Genomic DNA, 15,276 nt, shown 5'->3' on the forward strand with positions numbered 1-15,276 from the left:
TTCTATATCCAGTTATGAGAGTTTTCTGTTCTCAGCTGTGATTTATTTATTTTATAAAAGATAATTTTTGTTCTGTGTATTCTTGTTTACATCACATTGTGATGATGCTTAACCCCAACTGCCAATGCATCTTTTTAACAGAGAGAATAGTTATCCTGGAATACACAATACTCTACCTATGAGCTATGAAACTGACTTACAGTAAGACTATTATTGGATTTTTGCTAATCCCGGATTTCCACAGGGAGGGTTGATACCATATCTGGCTGTTACTTTCATGCTTCTGTTCAACTGTGCACACATCAGGGTTGCCCCTCTAATCCATACTTTTTGCACTTGCTACTGAGTCTTTAACACTAGCAATCAAGAACAATCCTATTATAAAGGTTACACTAAAGGACAAACAAAATTTAAATTTGAAATCCAGTCAAACAGCAGAATAAGAAAGGTGAAAAAAAAATTATATATATATTTTTTTTTATATTATAGTACAGTACAAAAGTGAGTACACCCCTCACATTTTTGTAATATTTTATTATATCTTTTCATGTGACAACACTGAAGAAATGACACTTTGCTACAATGTAAAGTAGTGAGTGTACAGCTTGTATAACTGTAAATTTTCTGTCTCCTCAAAATAACAACACACAGCCATTAATGACTAAACCGCTGGAAACAAAAGTAAGTACACCCCTAAGTGAAAATGTCCAAATTGGGCCCAAAGTGTCAATATTTTGTGTGGCCATCATTATTTGCCAGCACTGCTGTAACCCTCTTGGGCATGAAGTTCACCAGAGTTTCACAGGTTGCCACTGGAGTCCTCTTCCACTCCTCCATGATGACATCACGGAGCTGGTGAAGGTTAGAGACCTTGTGTTCCTCCACCTTCCGTTTGAGGATGCCCAAAAGATGCTCAATAGGGTTTAGGGCTGGAGACATGCTTGGCCAGTACATCATTTTACCCTCAGCTTCTTTAGCAAGGCAGTGGTTGTCTTGGAGGTGTGTTTGGGGTCGTTATGTTGGAATACTGCCCTGCGGCCCAGGCTCCGAAGGGAGGGGATCGCGCTCTGCTTCAGTATATCACAGTACATGTTGGCATTCATGGTTTCCTCAATGAACTGTAGCTCCCCAGTGCCGGCAGCACTCATGCAGCCCCAGGCCATGACACTCCCACAACCATGCTTGACTGTCTTTGTACTGGTGGTGTACTTTGTACTCCTCGCCTGGTTGCTGCCGCACACGCTTGACACCATCTGAACCAAATAAATTTATCTTGGTCTCATTAGACCACAGGACATGATTCCAGTAATCCATGTCTAATAGAGAAGAGAGCCAAGCCACTCCAGGTGAGAACAATCCTTGATCTTCAACCTTCTGGTGCAGGTCCAGTCTGCAAACTGGATAAGGAACAACTGGAACAGGAAAAGGTTGACCGCACTCACAGGTGTGAAGCAAAAGTAATCACTTTATTGAAGATAAAAATCCACCAAAATTACATCATAGACACCTATGTAGACCTGGCAGAGATTAACGCGTTTCACGCGCTTCACACCTGTGATTGCGGTCAACCTTTTCCTGTTCCAATTGTTCCAGTAACCCATGTCCTTAGTCTGCTTGTCTTCAGCAAACTGTTTGCGGGCTTTCTTGTGCATCATCTTTAGGAGAGGCTTCTTTCTGGGATGACAGCTATGCAGACCAATTTGATGCAGTGTGCCGCGTATGGTCTGAGCACTGACAGGCTGACCCCCCAACCCTTCAACCTCTGCAGCAATGCGGGCAGCACTCATACGTCTATTTCCCAAAGGCCACCTCTGGATATGATGCTGAGAACGTGCACTCAACTTCTTTGGTCGACCATGGCGAGGCCTGTTCTGAGTGGAACCTGTCCTGTTAAACTGCTGTATGGTCTTGGCCACTGTGCTGCAGCTCATTTTCAGGGTCTTGGCAATCTTCTTATAGCCAAGGCCATCTTTATGTAGAGCAACAGTTCTTTTTTTCAGATCCTCAGAGAATTATTTGCCATGAGGTGTCATGTTGAACTTCCAGTAACCAGTATGAGAGAGTGAGAGCGATAACACCAAATTTAACACCCCCATTCACACCTGAGATAATAGTAACGAGTTACATGACACTGGGGAGGGAAAATGGCTAATTGGGCCCAATTTGGACATTTTCACTTGGGGTGTACTCACTTTTGTTGCCAGCGGTTTAGACATTAATGGTTGTGTGTTGAGTTATTTTGAGAAGACAGCAAATTTACACTGTTATACAAGCTGTACACTCACTACTTTACATTGTAGCAAAGTGTAATTTCTTCAGTGTCGTCACATGAAAAGATATAATAAAATATTTTTAAAAAATGTGAGGGGTGTACTCACTTTTGTGAGATACTGTGTGTGTGTGTGTGTGTGTGTGTGTGTGTGTGTGTGTGTGTGTGTGTGTATATAGCAAAGTTGGTGGCCTGATATTGCTATACTGCACTTACTGCCTAACTGTATCTTTTTTTTTTTTTTTAACTGTACTATTTTTTAATCTTTCTATGTTAAACTCCCCTTCACTGGGAGCAAGCTGGAGATGCGGAATGCTACACTATGTGTAAGACCAGTGATTTATCTCCAGCAGCCCCAAACAACTACTACACAGTAACAAATACAAACACCAACACTCACTTCTTGCCTTGTTGAAGGTCCCTACTTAATGCTCAATTTCTTGCAATGAGTTTTTCATTACTCCTCCTACATCAGGGCCGATACCGATTTTTTGGCTGTCTTTCAGGCCAATAGCTGATATCAGGTGCCGATATTCTGTAGATTTAAACTTTTTATTTTTACACCGCCCTTTTAAATGTATTTTCTTTTTTATCACTGTTATTGCTGTGACAAGGAACGTTAACCCCCCTTGCGGTATTCCCAAGTCTGGCTCTGGGTGGATTTTCAGTACCAAAAGCGGTAACCCCGAGCCAGACTCGGGAGCGCATCGCAGGATCCATGTAGAGGTTACTTATCTTGTCCCCTGGATCCTGCGATGTCTCCCCGCTGTGATCTGCCAGCCACCGTGTCTCGCTCGATTCACAGTGCCAAGCTCCTTTCCCTGCGAGCGTTGCAACGCACGGGGACGGAGTTCGGCGCCAAATTTAAAAAGTAAAAAGTAAAAAACACAGTATAGATACAGTATACTGTAATCTTACAGATTACAGTACTGTATCAAATAATTACACATCCCCTTTGTCCCTAGTGCTTTCTCCAGTGCCCTGCATGCAGTTTTATATTATAAAAACTGTTCTTTCTGCCTGGAAACTGAAGATTGTCCATAGCAACCAAAACCTTCCCTTTACATCAAAAGTGGTTTTAGACCAGCTAGAAAACAGCGATAATAAATTAGAATCACTTGCAGAATTGAGTGATAGTGATTTGTGGGGAGATCCGTCATCAAACACTGAAAAGTAACGACAGCGACAATTCTGCAACTGAGCAAATTTCAGTGTTTTTGATTTGATTACATTATATTATTATATTATTTGGTATAATTATTTATAGTTATTTATTATATTATAATTCATGATTTCGTTTTTCAAACTTTATCATACCCGGGATGTCTACTAGACTCTTGTTTGGATAGATTTAAGTGAATTATTCCTAAGAATTACAGGCCTACAATATAAAATGCCAAATTTCCATGCAAAATAATTGTACCGCTTTCAGCACATAAAATCTGAAATAATCATACCGCCAGGGAGGTTAACATCCCTTGTGACAGTAATAGGCAGCGACAGGTACTCTTTATGGACTCTTCTGCACTTGAAAGTATTCAAAACGTCAAGAACTGCATTGATGAATACTTTCTATTTTTTATTAAAACTGGCACCTTTAGGATGCCAGTAATCCAGAAGTGATGGTATGACATTGCTTCTGGGTTACTAGATCCGAGACCCGAACAAAGCCGATCTGGCCCCCCAAAAAACAAGAAAAAAAGTCAGTTTGCACTGAAAGCTCCCACCGTCTGACAGTTCCTAAATAAGGGGCAGTTCTCCACTCCCTTGTGACATTATCGGCCCAGTATGCCCTTGATGAAGTCACAAGGGGGTGGGGCCACCGGGTGACCCTGCCCCTTAGTTAGTTAAGAACTGTCAGATGGTGGGAGCCTTCTTTGGTGCGAGAGGACTTTTTTTTGGGGGGGTGGAGCTCTCTTTTTGAGATGATTAATGTTGGACCTACACCGGGGTCCAATTTTTATTTCTTAATAAAGGACAGAAACAAGGGAGAGAGGGAACAAGGGGACAGTGGCTGATGTTGGCCCCATAACATTCCCACCCTAAGAGTGGCTGGACTATATCGGTACAGATAGACAACAATGAACCAATTAAGTAAAAAAAATTATTACAAAAAAGGAAATACATAGTATACTTATTAAAATTGCAAAATAGAGGCTCGGGATTCCCCAAGGGATATCTGTTGTTACAAGGTATAGAATGGTCTGGTTCTCGACTAGTTTCGCGGTATTACCATTTTCCTCAGGAGGACCAATCTATAAGACAGATAATACAATATAATACAAGCATAATAAATACAATGATCGTAATGCAGCATATAGAGAAAATAGCCTAAGAAGTAAATACAGGATTGGCTTACCCTATAACTAGGTGAACATGTGCGGCACCCAGCTGCCCAATAAAATCTCCCCCGCGGCGGACAAGGGGGATTGTGCGAAGTTCCCTGAATGAATGACATATAGCAATTAAGGGGTCTAGTAAATGAGCTGGTTACGGGTAAAATAGATTAGCCTTTAGCATAGGAGGGGGGGACGAGGATAGAAAGGAAGGAACGGGAAAAAAAGAAGGGAGGAGAAAGGGATTAGGATAGGGAGAAGGGAAATAAGGGGAGGAATGGTTAGAAATGGGGAGGGAAGAAAAGAGGGAAAGGGAGAGGGACAGGGAAGAAGGGGGAGGGAGAGACAGGAAAAAAGGTGGGGAGGAAGGGGAAAAGGGGGGGGGGGGAGAAAGACCTAGGGAAAGAGAAGGACAAGGGGGGACAGGAGGTGGGGGGGCGGAAGGGGAGGGGAAAGAAAGGATAGAAAGAGGTGGTCGGGAGAGAGGAGTGAGGGGAGGGGGGAAAAAGTGAGAGAAAGAAGGAGAGGGGAAAGCAAGATAGGACAAACAAAACACAAAAACAGGGAATGAAAAGGGGGATAAGGTTACCCGCACCCTCGCTAGTGAATAATGAGGCACATGGTATAGCTTACCATAGATGTTAACCAAAAGGTGATAAGGGTACCAAGCCACATGGAGGCTTCTTGGTGACGCAGAGGTCGGATGGCCCGTAGGAAACAGGAACACCAGCTGTGTCCACCGAGTGGGGCATCAAAGAGGGTACAAAGGTGTGGGAGCCCAGCAATGTGGGGGGGTACCCACAGGGTAACATAGGAGTCTGTCAACGAAATAGTATCAAATATAACACAAGATACAGGATAGTATCCATGAAACGGTATCAATTATGGATAACGTGGGGTAAAGGATAGTATCCAGAGGTAAAAATGATGAAAAACGTACCCATATGTGTCCCCGGTGAGACAATAAAGGCGTCCCTTCCATCCGAGCCCCACGTGTACAGACCTTCAGTAGAGAGAACCGCACTGCTCACTGGGAACCGCACTGGGGTGATCACTAGACTACGGACACATTCTGGGTAATAAGAGATGGGTGTAAAGAACAAAATGGAAAGATGATGAGGTGAATGGGGTTGTGAGGAAAGTGGAACAGTGAACAAGAGGGGGGCCATGTCAATTAGAATTAAGGTTACACCTTTAACCTTAATTCTAATTGACATGGCCCCCCTCTTGTGGGTTGTCACCAACACCACATCACCGTCATTATTCCGTACACTAACTACACACATTCTCTACCAACAGTGCACTTGTCACAAGTTCACTGTTCCACTTTCCTCACAACCCCATTCACCTCATCCTCATCTTTCCATTTTGTTCTTTACACCCATCTCTTATTACCCAGAATGTGTCCGTAGTCTAGTGATCACCCTGGCTGCGGTTCCCTATTTTGGTACACCCCCTTCACTTTCACTACTTACCAACAACCAGTCCTAGTTCACTACCTCCTTTCACACTACATCATGGGCTCTCTTTAGTGGGTCCCCCTTGTATTCTGAATCGTCTATGGGTGTCAATTCCCTTTGTGTTTACCAACACAGTAATTGTTTATTGTGGCATTTACACTGCCACCCATACCAATTTTCTATATAATTTTCTATATATTATTATTTTTCATTTCTACACTGTTTAATTGTTATCCTTATTGTTCTGGCGATCCCTGGGTGCCTGGTGCGGTTCGTGGCTGCCTATGCCTCCCATAGCGGCGGACTTGTGGTTCTCCTGGCAGGTATAACTCACACTCGGTCATCTCCTGCTTGCTCTCTTCGAGCCCAGGGCCCCCCGCCCACGGGCTCATCCTGAACGCACTTGCACAGTAGCATTGGCCGCGCACCTGCGCAGTGCAGAGAAACTGACCCGGTGACGTCAGATGCCGCCGGGCGGCGGCGTCTCCGGGTTGGGGAGCTCACTTAATGGGCCCTCGGGCCTTTGAGTGAGCAGTGCGGTTCTCTCTACTGAAGGTCTGTACACGTGGGGCTCGGATGGAAGGGACGCCTTCATTGTCTCACCGGGGACACATATGGGTACGTTTTTCATCATTTTTACCCCTGGATACTATCCTTTACCCCACGTTATCCATAATTGATACCGTTTCATGGATAGTATCCTGTATCTTATGTTATATTTGATACTATTTCGTTGACAGACTCCTATGTTACCCTGTGGGTATCCCCCCACATTGCTGGGCTCCCACACCTTTGTACCCTCTTTGATGCCCCACTCGGTGGACACAGCTGGTGTTCCTGTTTCCTACGGGCCATCCGACCTCTGCATCACCAAGAAGCCTCCATGTGGCTTGGTACCCTTATCACCTTTTGGTTAACATCTATGGAAAGCTATACCATATGCCTCATTATTCACTAGCGAGGGTGCGGGTAACCTTATCCCCCTTTCCATTCCCTGTTTTTGTGTTTTGTCTGTCCTATCTTGCTTTCCCCTCTCCTTCTTTCCCTCCCATTTTCCCCCCTCCCCTCACTCCTCTCTCCCGACCACCTCTTTCTGTTCTCTCTTTCCCCTCCCCTTCCGCCCCCCCACCTCCTGTCCCCCCTTGTCCTTCTCTTTCCCTAGGTCTCCCTCCCCACCTTTTTTCCTGTCTCTCCCTCCCCCTTCTTCCCTGTCCCTCTCCCTTTCCCTCTTTTCTTCCCTCCCCATTTCTAACCATTCCTCCCCTTATTTCCCTTCTCCCTATCCTAATCCTTTTCTCCTCCCTTCTTTTTTTCCTGTTCCTTCCTTTCTATCCTCCTCCCCCCTCCCCCCCTCCTATGCTAAAGGCTAATCTATTTTACCCGTAACCAGCTCATTTACTAGACCCCTTAATTGCTATATGTCATTCATTCAGGGAACTTCGCACAATCCCCCTTGTCCGCCCCGGGGGAGATTTTATTGGGCAGCTGGGTGCCGCACATGTTCACCTAGTTATAGGGTAAGCCAATCCTGTATTTACTTCTTAGGCTATTTTCTCTATATGCTGCATTACGATCATTGTATTTATTATGCTTGTATTATATTGTATTATCTGTCTTATAGATTGGTCCTCCTGAGGAAGCGGTAATACCGCGAAACTAGTCGAGAACCAGACCATTCTATACCTTGTAACAACAGATATCCCTTGGGGAATCCCGAGCCTCTGTTTTGCAATTTTAATAAGTAAACTATGTATTTCCTTTTTTGTAATAATTTTTTTTACTTAATTGGTTCATTGTTGTCTATCTGTACCGATATAGTCCAGCCACTCTTAGGGTGGGAATGTTATGGGGCCAACATCAGCCACTGTCCCCTTGTTCCCTCTCTCCCTTGTTTCTGTATATTAATTTGGATGATGGTACGTTTGAAGACCTGTTATCTTTGATTACATGAGGCTATACTCAAAATCCTTGCATTTTTAATAAAGGACTTTAAAACTGCCTCTTTATTTACACTATGCTTTTTTTTTTAATGTGAATATGTAACTCCATACTCATTCACATGGGGGTGGGGGGCAGGATCTGGGGGACACCATGTTAAACCCATCAACATAGGGACAAAGTGCTTTGGGGGGGGGGGGCGACAGGGGAATAGAGCCCCAAAGCACCCTCCCCATGTTGAGCCCTGGTATGGTTGGGGGGTGGGTGGCCTGCCAGGCTGCATGCTTGGATAAGGGTTTGGTATGGATTTTGGGGGGACCCCACGCCATTTTTTTCTCATTGTTGACATGGCGTTCTAGGGGTGCTGAAATGAATCGCTGCATCAATGCATCGCGATTCGGGTGTCCCCGATGCGGCATTGATGCATACGACCAGAAGATCGATTGCCGGGTGACGTCATCCCGACTTTACCCGCCCCTCCTGGGAGAGCGCTCCGAGCATATTAGTAAAATGACTGTTTTTATAAATCCCGTGTTACAACGAATGAAGTGCCCCGCTGTATATGCTTTTTGAAAAATATAGAACTTCATACCGAATTTCACAGTACAATACATGCCACTCATGTGAGTGCCCTGCCCGGCCCACCTCTCTCGTCTCACGTCTCATGTCTCTCCTGAGTCCTGACGTCAACGGGGAATTCTCGGCCCTACCCGCCTCTCTTCTGATCTGATAGCTACAGTCAGCGGGCGGGGCTGAGAATTCCCCGTTGACGTCAGGACTCAGGAGAGACATAAGATGTGAGAGGAGAGAGGCGGGCTGGGCAGGGCACTCACATGAGCGGCATGTATTGTACTGTGAAATTCGGTATGAGGTTCCATATTTTTTTAAAAAGCACATACAGCAGGGCACTTCATTCATTGTAACACCGGATTTATTAAAACACAGTAATTTTAACAACAGTTAGTAGAGTACAAATGTGTTTGTACTCTACCTACACCTAGTACACGCTCCGTGCTGACAGTTCCCTGGGTTCCCTTTTGTATCTTCCACTGTGTTAACTCCTAATGTGCTGGAAGGTGTAAACAGGAACACCAGGAAACTGTCAGCACCAGTGGCGGCCCGTGCATTCTGGAGCGGTTAGTGAAGTGATGGCTGCATTTGATTGGCACAAGTGGCTGCATTTGATGGGCACAAGTGGCTGCATTTGATGGGCACAAGTGGCTGCATTTGATGGGCACAAGTGACTGCATTTGATGGGCACAAGTGGCTGCATTTGATGGGCACAAGTGGCTGCATTTGATGGGCACAGTGAGGCTGCGTTTGATGGGCACAGTGAGGCTGCGTTTGATGGGCACAGTGAGGCTGCGTTTGATGGGCACAGTGAGGCTGCGTTTGATGGGCACAGTGAGGCTGCGTTTGATGGGCACAGTGAGGCTGCGTTTGATGGGCACAGTGAGGCTGCGTTTGATGGTCACAGTGAGGCTGAGTTTGACGGGCACAAGTGGCTGCATATGACAGGCACAAGTGGCTGCATTTGATGGGCACAGTGAGGTTGCATCTCATGGGCACAGTGAGACTGCAATTAATGGGGGAGGTTCAGTATTTTTCAGTTTGTTTACGCCCCCCCAAAAATTTTGACCACCAGCTGCCACTGGTCAGCACAGAGACAGTACAGGGAGCTTCACGGGGCTGTTCATCAGCTGTGGATTGTAATCCCTCCTGAACTCCCAGCAGCAGTGTGTGTGAACGTCTGTACCCTGTAGTGCACTGGAGTGGTGCACTTTTTAAGGGAGTGAGGTTATTTTCAATTCAAAGCGGAGTTCCAGTCAATTTTTTTGTTTATTAAAAGTCAGCAGCTAGATCTTCTGACTTTTAATAAAGACACTCACCTGTCCCACAATCCAGCGACGTGGCCACCCAAACCCTCCCATCTCTCGCCCCCGCCTGTCCACGGCGCTGGAAATACTACTGTGGGCATCCGGCTGTGACAGCTTGCAGCTTCACAGCCGGGTGCGCATGTCTCACTGCGCTGTCCTGCATATCTTTTGAGACCTGTGACGTGTCCCAGAAGATTGCAGGGAGGGCCCAAGTGGAAGTGGGAGCTCGTCAGTAATTGTGATGCATCGCGGAATCGCATCGTTGACCAGATAATCGTAATCGCATTGAATCGTGAGACCAGTGAAGATGTGCACCTCTATGGGGTTCCCCTCATATTTTTACCAGACCTGAAAGGGCCTGGTATGGAGTGGGGGGAGAGACCCGCTGTTTTGCTTACTATTTTTTTTTTTTTTTTATTGCCGGCAATTGTTTGAGTGTGATAGCTGAGGAGTCATTCTTTGTTAAGGACGCAGCAGTTGGCTTCCCGACTTCCCGGCCCGCTCTTTAACAACCAGCTATACACTGGCTGTTAAGGACACTAGGTAAGAAAAAAAAAAAAACATTGGAAACCGGTGCTTAGTAGCCATTAAGAGAGTTTTTTTCTGCTTGAAAAACGCTCCAAAAACTTTTTTTTTTTTCCTTCTCCTAGATGCTGAAGCTTAAAAAATGCTAAGAGCCTAAAGCAGTGTGCATGGACACATAGGATAACACTATGTAGTTTCTAAGAGCAGAAAAAAAATGCTAGTGTGCATGGAGCCTGAAGGTTCAGAAAGTACACATATTTCTGTTACTTTATTTCTGTGTTAAGAAGTTAGAATTAGATAACTTTAGAAATCCTTTCCAGGAAATAGTCAATCCATAGCAAGGAATATTATAGAATATAGCTGAATACTGTTGAATTAAACATTTTGTATAACTGCATGGATTGAGCACCACTATAAACATAGATGCCACTAAACTGATTTGTCTACAGAGGTCAGGAAGCGAAAGATCTAATCATGTTGCTCTCTTACTTCCTCATTGCCTGAAGATTGGATTAAGCCCAGCAACGGACAAGAAGAACCTAGTCAATCTTTTGCTGAAGAAGAAGTGTTAACACCTGTTGTCGAGTACAAAGGTTAAAGCGGAACAAGGTGTTGTTATGCTGCTGCATTACTCCTTGCCCATGTAGGTCAGTGCTGTAATCCACACAAACAAGCTTGGCGCACGGGCTAGAATTCCCCGAAGGTAGGAGAACATAATCACAAATTGGACATTGTGTTGCTTGTTTCTTTTAGAAATAGATCTGAAAATTCTGTCTATTTTTTCCCCAACTGTCATTCTGTATGTTTTTCATTCATGTGATATAATTCATTAAAAAAGGAAAGTAAGACAATTGCTAACATTTATGAGAAGAGCCGGGGAAAAAAAAAAAAAAAGATTGCTGCTAAGGAAATGACACTTATTTAGACGTGGCTGATTTTGCTTGTAATGACGCAGTGTAGACAGCTTTTCATAAGCCTCTTTCTAAAATAATCACACATAATTACACTGCATCTACCTTTATACCAACTGCAAATCCAATATCTAAGATTTTGAGTTAATATAAGTGGGAACTTTTAGCTACGTGTCTGTAATTGACAATGGTTTTAGTATTAGTCCTTTAAGCTTTTACAGTCCATAATGGTTCTAAGTACAAGCTTAAAAATCGTTTTTTTGGCTGGAGCTACACTTAAAAAAATGTACCTGTTCCAACTTACAAACAGATTCAACTTAAGAACAAACCTACAGACCCGATCTTGTTTGTAACCCGGGGACCGCCTGTATACAGTATCTGATTCATACTTTTATGTTAAAACATACATTACTATGTATTTCTTACAAAGTCTGTGAATGATGCATACAAGTGTGACTGTATTTATTGCAAAGATTCATGTTAACACATTTGCATGACTTGTATGACCAATTATTATGTTATAATCACACTAACCTTATAAAGGTACATTCTAAACTAAAAGCACTGACTCCTATATCCTCATAAATCTGCCTATTCATGAACAGAACACTGCATACATACGCAGATCCCAGTAGTGTAAAGTTCATACTATATGGTGCATAGTGCTACAAAGGATAACGCTGCTGTAAAATGATAGTAATAATAGTAATAGTAATAATAATATATACAGTAACATTAAAAGGAATGTAGCTTGTCTATATTGCAACAGTATAACCAGAAAATGAGCTGAAAATTCATCTATTGTGGTTAGTCTAGCATGTCTGTTTAACTTGCGAACACCTCTATCTTGGATAAAATGATGACAATCAGGAATGTTTGAATTGTATTGCCCACATACATGACAATTTGTTATGTAGCTTTAAATCACCAAACTGACAAAAGCCTCGTACACACAATCGGATTTTCCGACAGGGATTGTGTGATGACAGGCTGTTGGCGGAAAATCTGACTGTTTGTACGGTCCATCGGACAATTGTTGTCGGATTTTCCACGGACAAATGATGGATGGCAGGCTTATAAATTTTCCGCTGACAAATATGTGTACACAAGTCCGTTGGAAAAATGTCCAAAGTACAAACATGCATGCTCGGAAGCAAGGACGAGCCAGAAGTGGTCAGTCTTGTAAACCAAGTTCACTATATGGACCATATATGTATTTATACATGTTGATCATATCCCCCCTTAATCTTCTCTTCTCAAGAGAGAATAAATTCCATTCCTCTAATCTTTCCTCATAGCTGAGCTCCTCCATGCCTCGTATCAGTTTGGTTGCCCTTCTATGCACTTTCTCAAGTTCCCTGATATCCTTTTTGTGAACTGGTGCCCAAAACTGAACTCCATATTCCAGATGAGTTCTTACTAATGATTTGTACAGGGGCAAAATGATCTCTCTTTCTGGAGTCTTAGGCCCCTTTCACACCGTCGGACCGTTCAGGTCCGCCTGTCAGTTTTGTCAGCGGACCTGAACCTGCTAGTCTATGAAGTGACGGATGTCAGCGGTGAAAATGTCCGCTGACATCCGACCCCGTCCGATCCGCTAAAATCAGACGGATGGCCCTACGTTCGCATCCGTCCCTGGCGGATCGGGTGAGATCTGATGAAAACGGACATGCTGTCCATTTTCGTCCGATCTCTCCATAGCAACCAGCGGCACTCGACAAGCCCCTCCCCGCACAGTGAGCAGAGAGGGACCTGTCATCCGCCGGCTCAGCGGAGATCAACAGAGAGATCTCCCACTGAGCTGGCGGACAGAGGCGGACTCCGTGGCAGCGGATCCGCCTCGTGGGAATGATGCCTAAGGCCCCTTTTACACAGGAGGATAGAATTCAGCTTTTAGCTGCGGATAGATGAAGTTATCTACCGTTCCTAAACTCACACAATGCTGTGTTTAGCGTCGGTTTCGTTAAATGGGGTCTTGAGCGGTTAGAAAAAATACATTTGACTGCGTCCAGGACCGATTTAGCGCAGCTATCTGAACATAACCACAGGTAATCGCAGTATACTATTTCACCTGCGGATAGCAGCAGCAAAAAGGAAAGAAAACAGGAAGCACATCAGAAATGGCAAGAATGTTCCACCGCAGCTAAACGCAGCCGCTTGTAATCGCTGCTAATCTCAATGTACAACTGCAAGTGATCGCTGTGCCTGGAGTCTTGGAATTTCAAAATAACAAAACATGCTTTTAACAGCGGCAGAACACTGTCCCGTGTGAAAAAGGCCTAATATTTATCTCGCTGGAATCTAGTTCAGGTGGCCTGGGGGTCCCCAAAGGATTCCGTTAATTTGCAGGGATTTCTTCTCATTTCCTGTTTTGGCTATGGGACTGGAAGTGAAGGGAAATCTCTGCAATGGGACACTGATGGTGAGAAAAAGAATCTGACAGGGCTTATACCCCTCCCTTACTCTATCCAAAATGAAAAAAAAAAAAAATCTATAAATTCTACTTTAAAGCAGAAGTAAACCCATCTATAAAACAGTTTCATTTCGGTCACGTACCATAAATGTAACACTATTAGGCCTCATGTACACTGCTGCTGGTAAACGGACGTTCAGAGGCAGTTGGATGCTTTTTTCAGCTGCCCCTGAACTTATTCAATGTTATCTTATGTGTACATGTACACAGGTTCGTTTAATGTCGTTTCTAGGCAGTTGCCTTTAGAGGCTTTTCTTTGAAGGCAAAAAACGGAGTTCAGACACCGAAGTTTCCAACGTTTTAGATGCCAAACGCGGTACCGGCATTTAGCCGCGTTTCGTTTACAGGTCATTTTCATTTTTAGCTATTTGAAAAAAAATAAAATATATATATATATATATACACCTGGGAGGGGATTTACTAAAACTGGGGAGTGCAAAATTTGGCAAAGCTTTGAATAGAAATCAATCAGCTTCCAGGTTTTATTGTCAAAACTTAAAGTGTAAGTAAACCCCCTATCATTTTCTGTGGAGCTGCACATGTGATCAGTTTAGACACCAGCCATTGGATGGCTTGACAGTTTGGTTGAGAGCACAACCAATAAGGCTTAATGTACACGGAACATTTTTACAATCTCTCCTGAATGATTTAACTTGACAGATAAAAACCCACATTTAAAACCTCCGTTTTGCCGTGTTTACATGCCGCGTTTGCATTTAGAAGCGTTTAAAATATATATATATATATATTAAACGCCGTGCGGCTTCACTTCCCGGTTCCCTACTGCGCATGTGCGAGTCGCGCAGCGCAATACGGATGGTCCCTGCTGTCTCTGGGACCCGTGTGTTTCCCAGCAGGCAGCGGGGAGGGAGCAGGAAGTGGCGTAAATAAAGGCAGAATCTGCGGCTATCTATGCCGGAAGTGGGTACAGATACCTGTAATATACAGGTATCTGCACCCCCCTCCCCCCTGAAAGGTGCCAACTGTGTCACCGGAGGGGGGGGAGGAATCTGATGAGTGGAAGTTCCACTTTTGGGTGGAACTCCATTTTAACCCCATGGAAGATGTGTATTGCTGTGTATTGATGAATAAACACAAGGATTGCCCAAAACCATATAATGGAAAGCTGCTAAGCTTTCTGAAAACACTAGTAACAGCAGATCTTCATCTAACCAGTGAATATGTACATTTACAAACTTATTTTAACCTGGCAAAATATTTGCAGTTCCATTTACTGTTCACAGTTTGCTACAACCAATTTTATCAAGTGCTAGGAAATATATTCGATCACTGCAAAACACTGGATGCAAAAGGAGTTGGAAATTTACTGAAAGGATGGAGATCCTTCTGCAAGGGGCTCTAAATACCCTTCAGAAAGGTCAAACCATATAATGTTTACCCAAAATAGAATTATGAGTTTTAGGTGAAACTAATGCTGGCCATACACTATACGAAAAATCGGCTGAAATGTGGTCATTTAGACAGTT

The 15,276-nt window shown here is 43.9% G+C and overlaps 2 protein-coding genes across 2 annotated transcripts in view; one reads left to right on the forward strand and one right to left on the reverse strand.

Moving 5' to 3' along the window:
* Positions 1-15,276, reverse strand: part of IFT74 (intraflagellar transport 74) — a 188,517-nt gene that overhangs the window by 91,036 nt on the left and 82,205 nt on the right. The window lies entirely within an intron of this gene.
* Positions 10,883-15,276, forward strand: part of LRRC19 (leucine rich repeat containing 19) — a 32,952-nt gene continuing 28,558 nt past the window's right edge. Inside the window, exon 1 of the mRNA XM_073635930.1 lies at positions 10,883-11,108. The gene's annotated coding sequence lies outside the window, so the exon portion shown is untranslated. The remainder of the gene's footprint in view (positions 11,109-15,276) is intronic.

Source organism: Aquarana catesbeiana, linkage group LG01 (assembly GCF_042186555.1).
Source record: "Aquarana catesbeiana isolate 2022-GZ linkage group LG01, ASM4218655v1, whole genome shotgun sequence".
NCBI classification, from domain to species: Eukaryota; Metazoa; Chordata; class Amphibia; order Anura; family Ranidae; genus Aquarana; species Aquarana catesbeiana.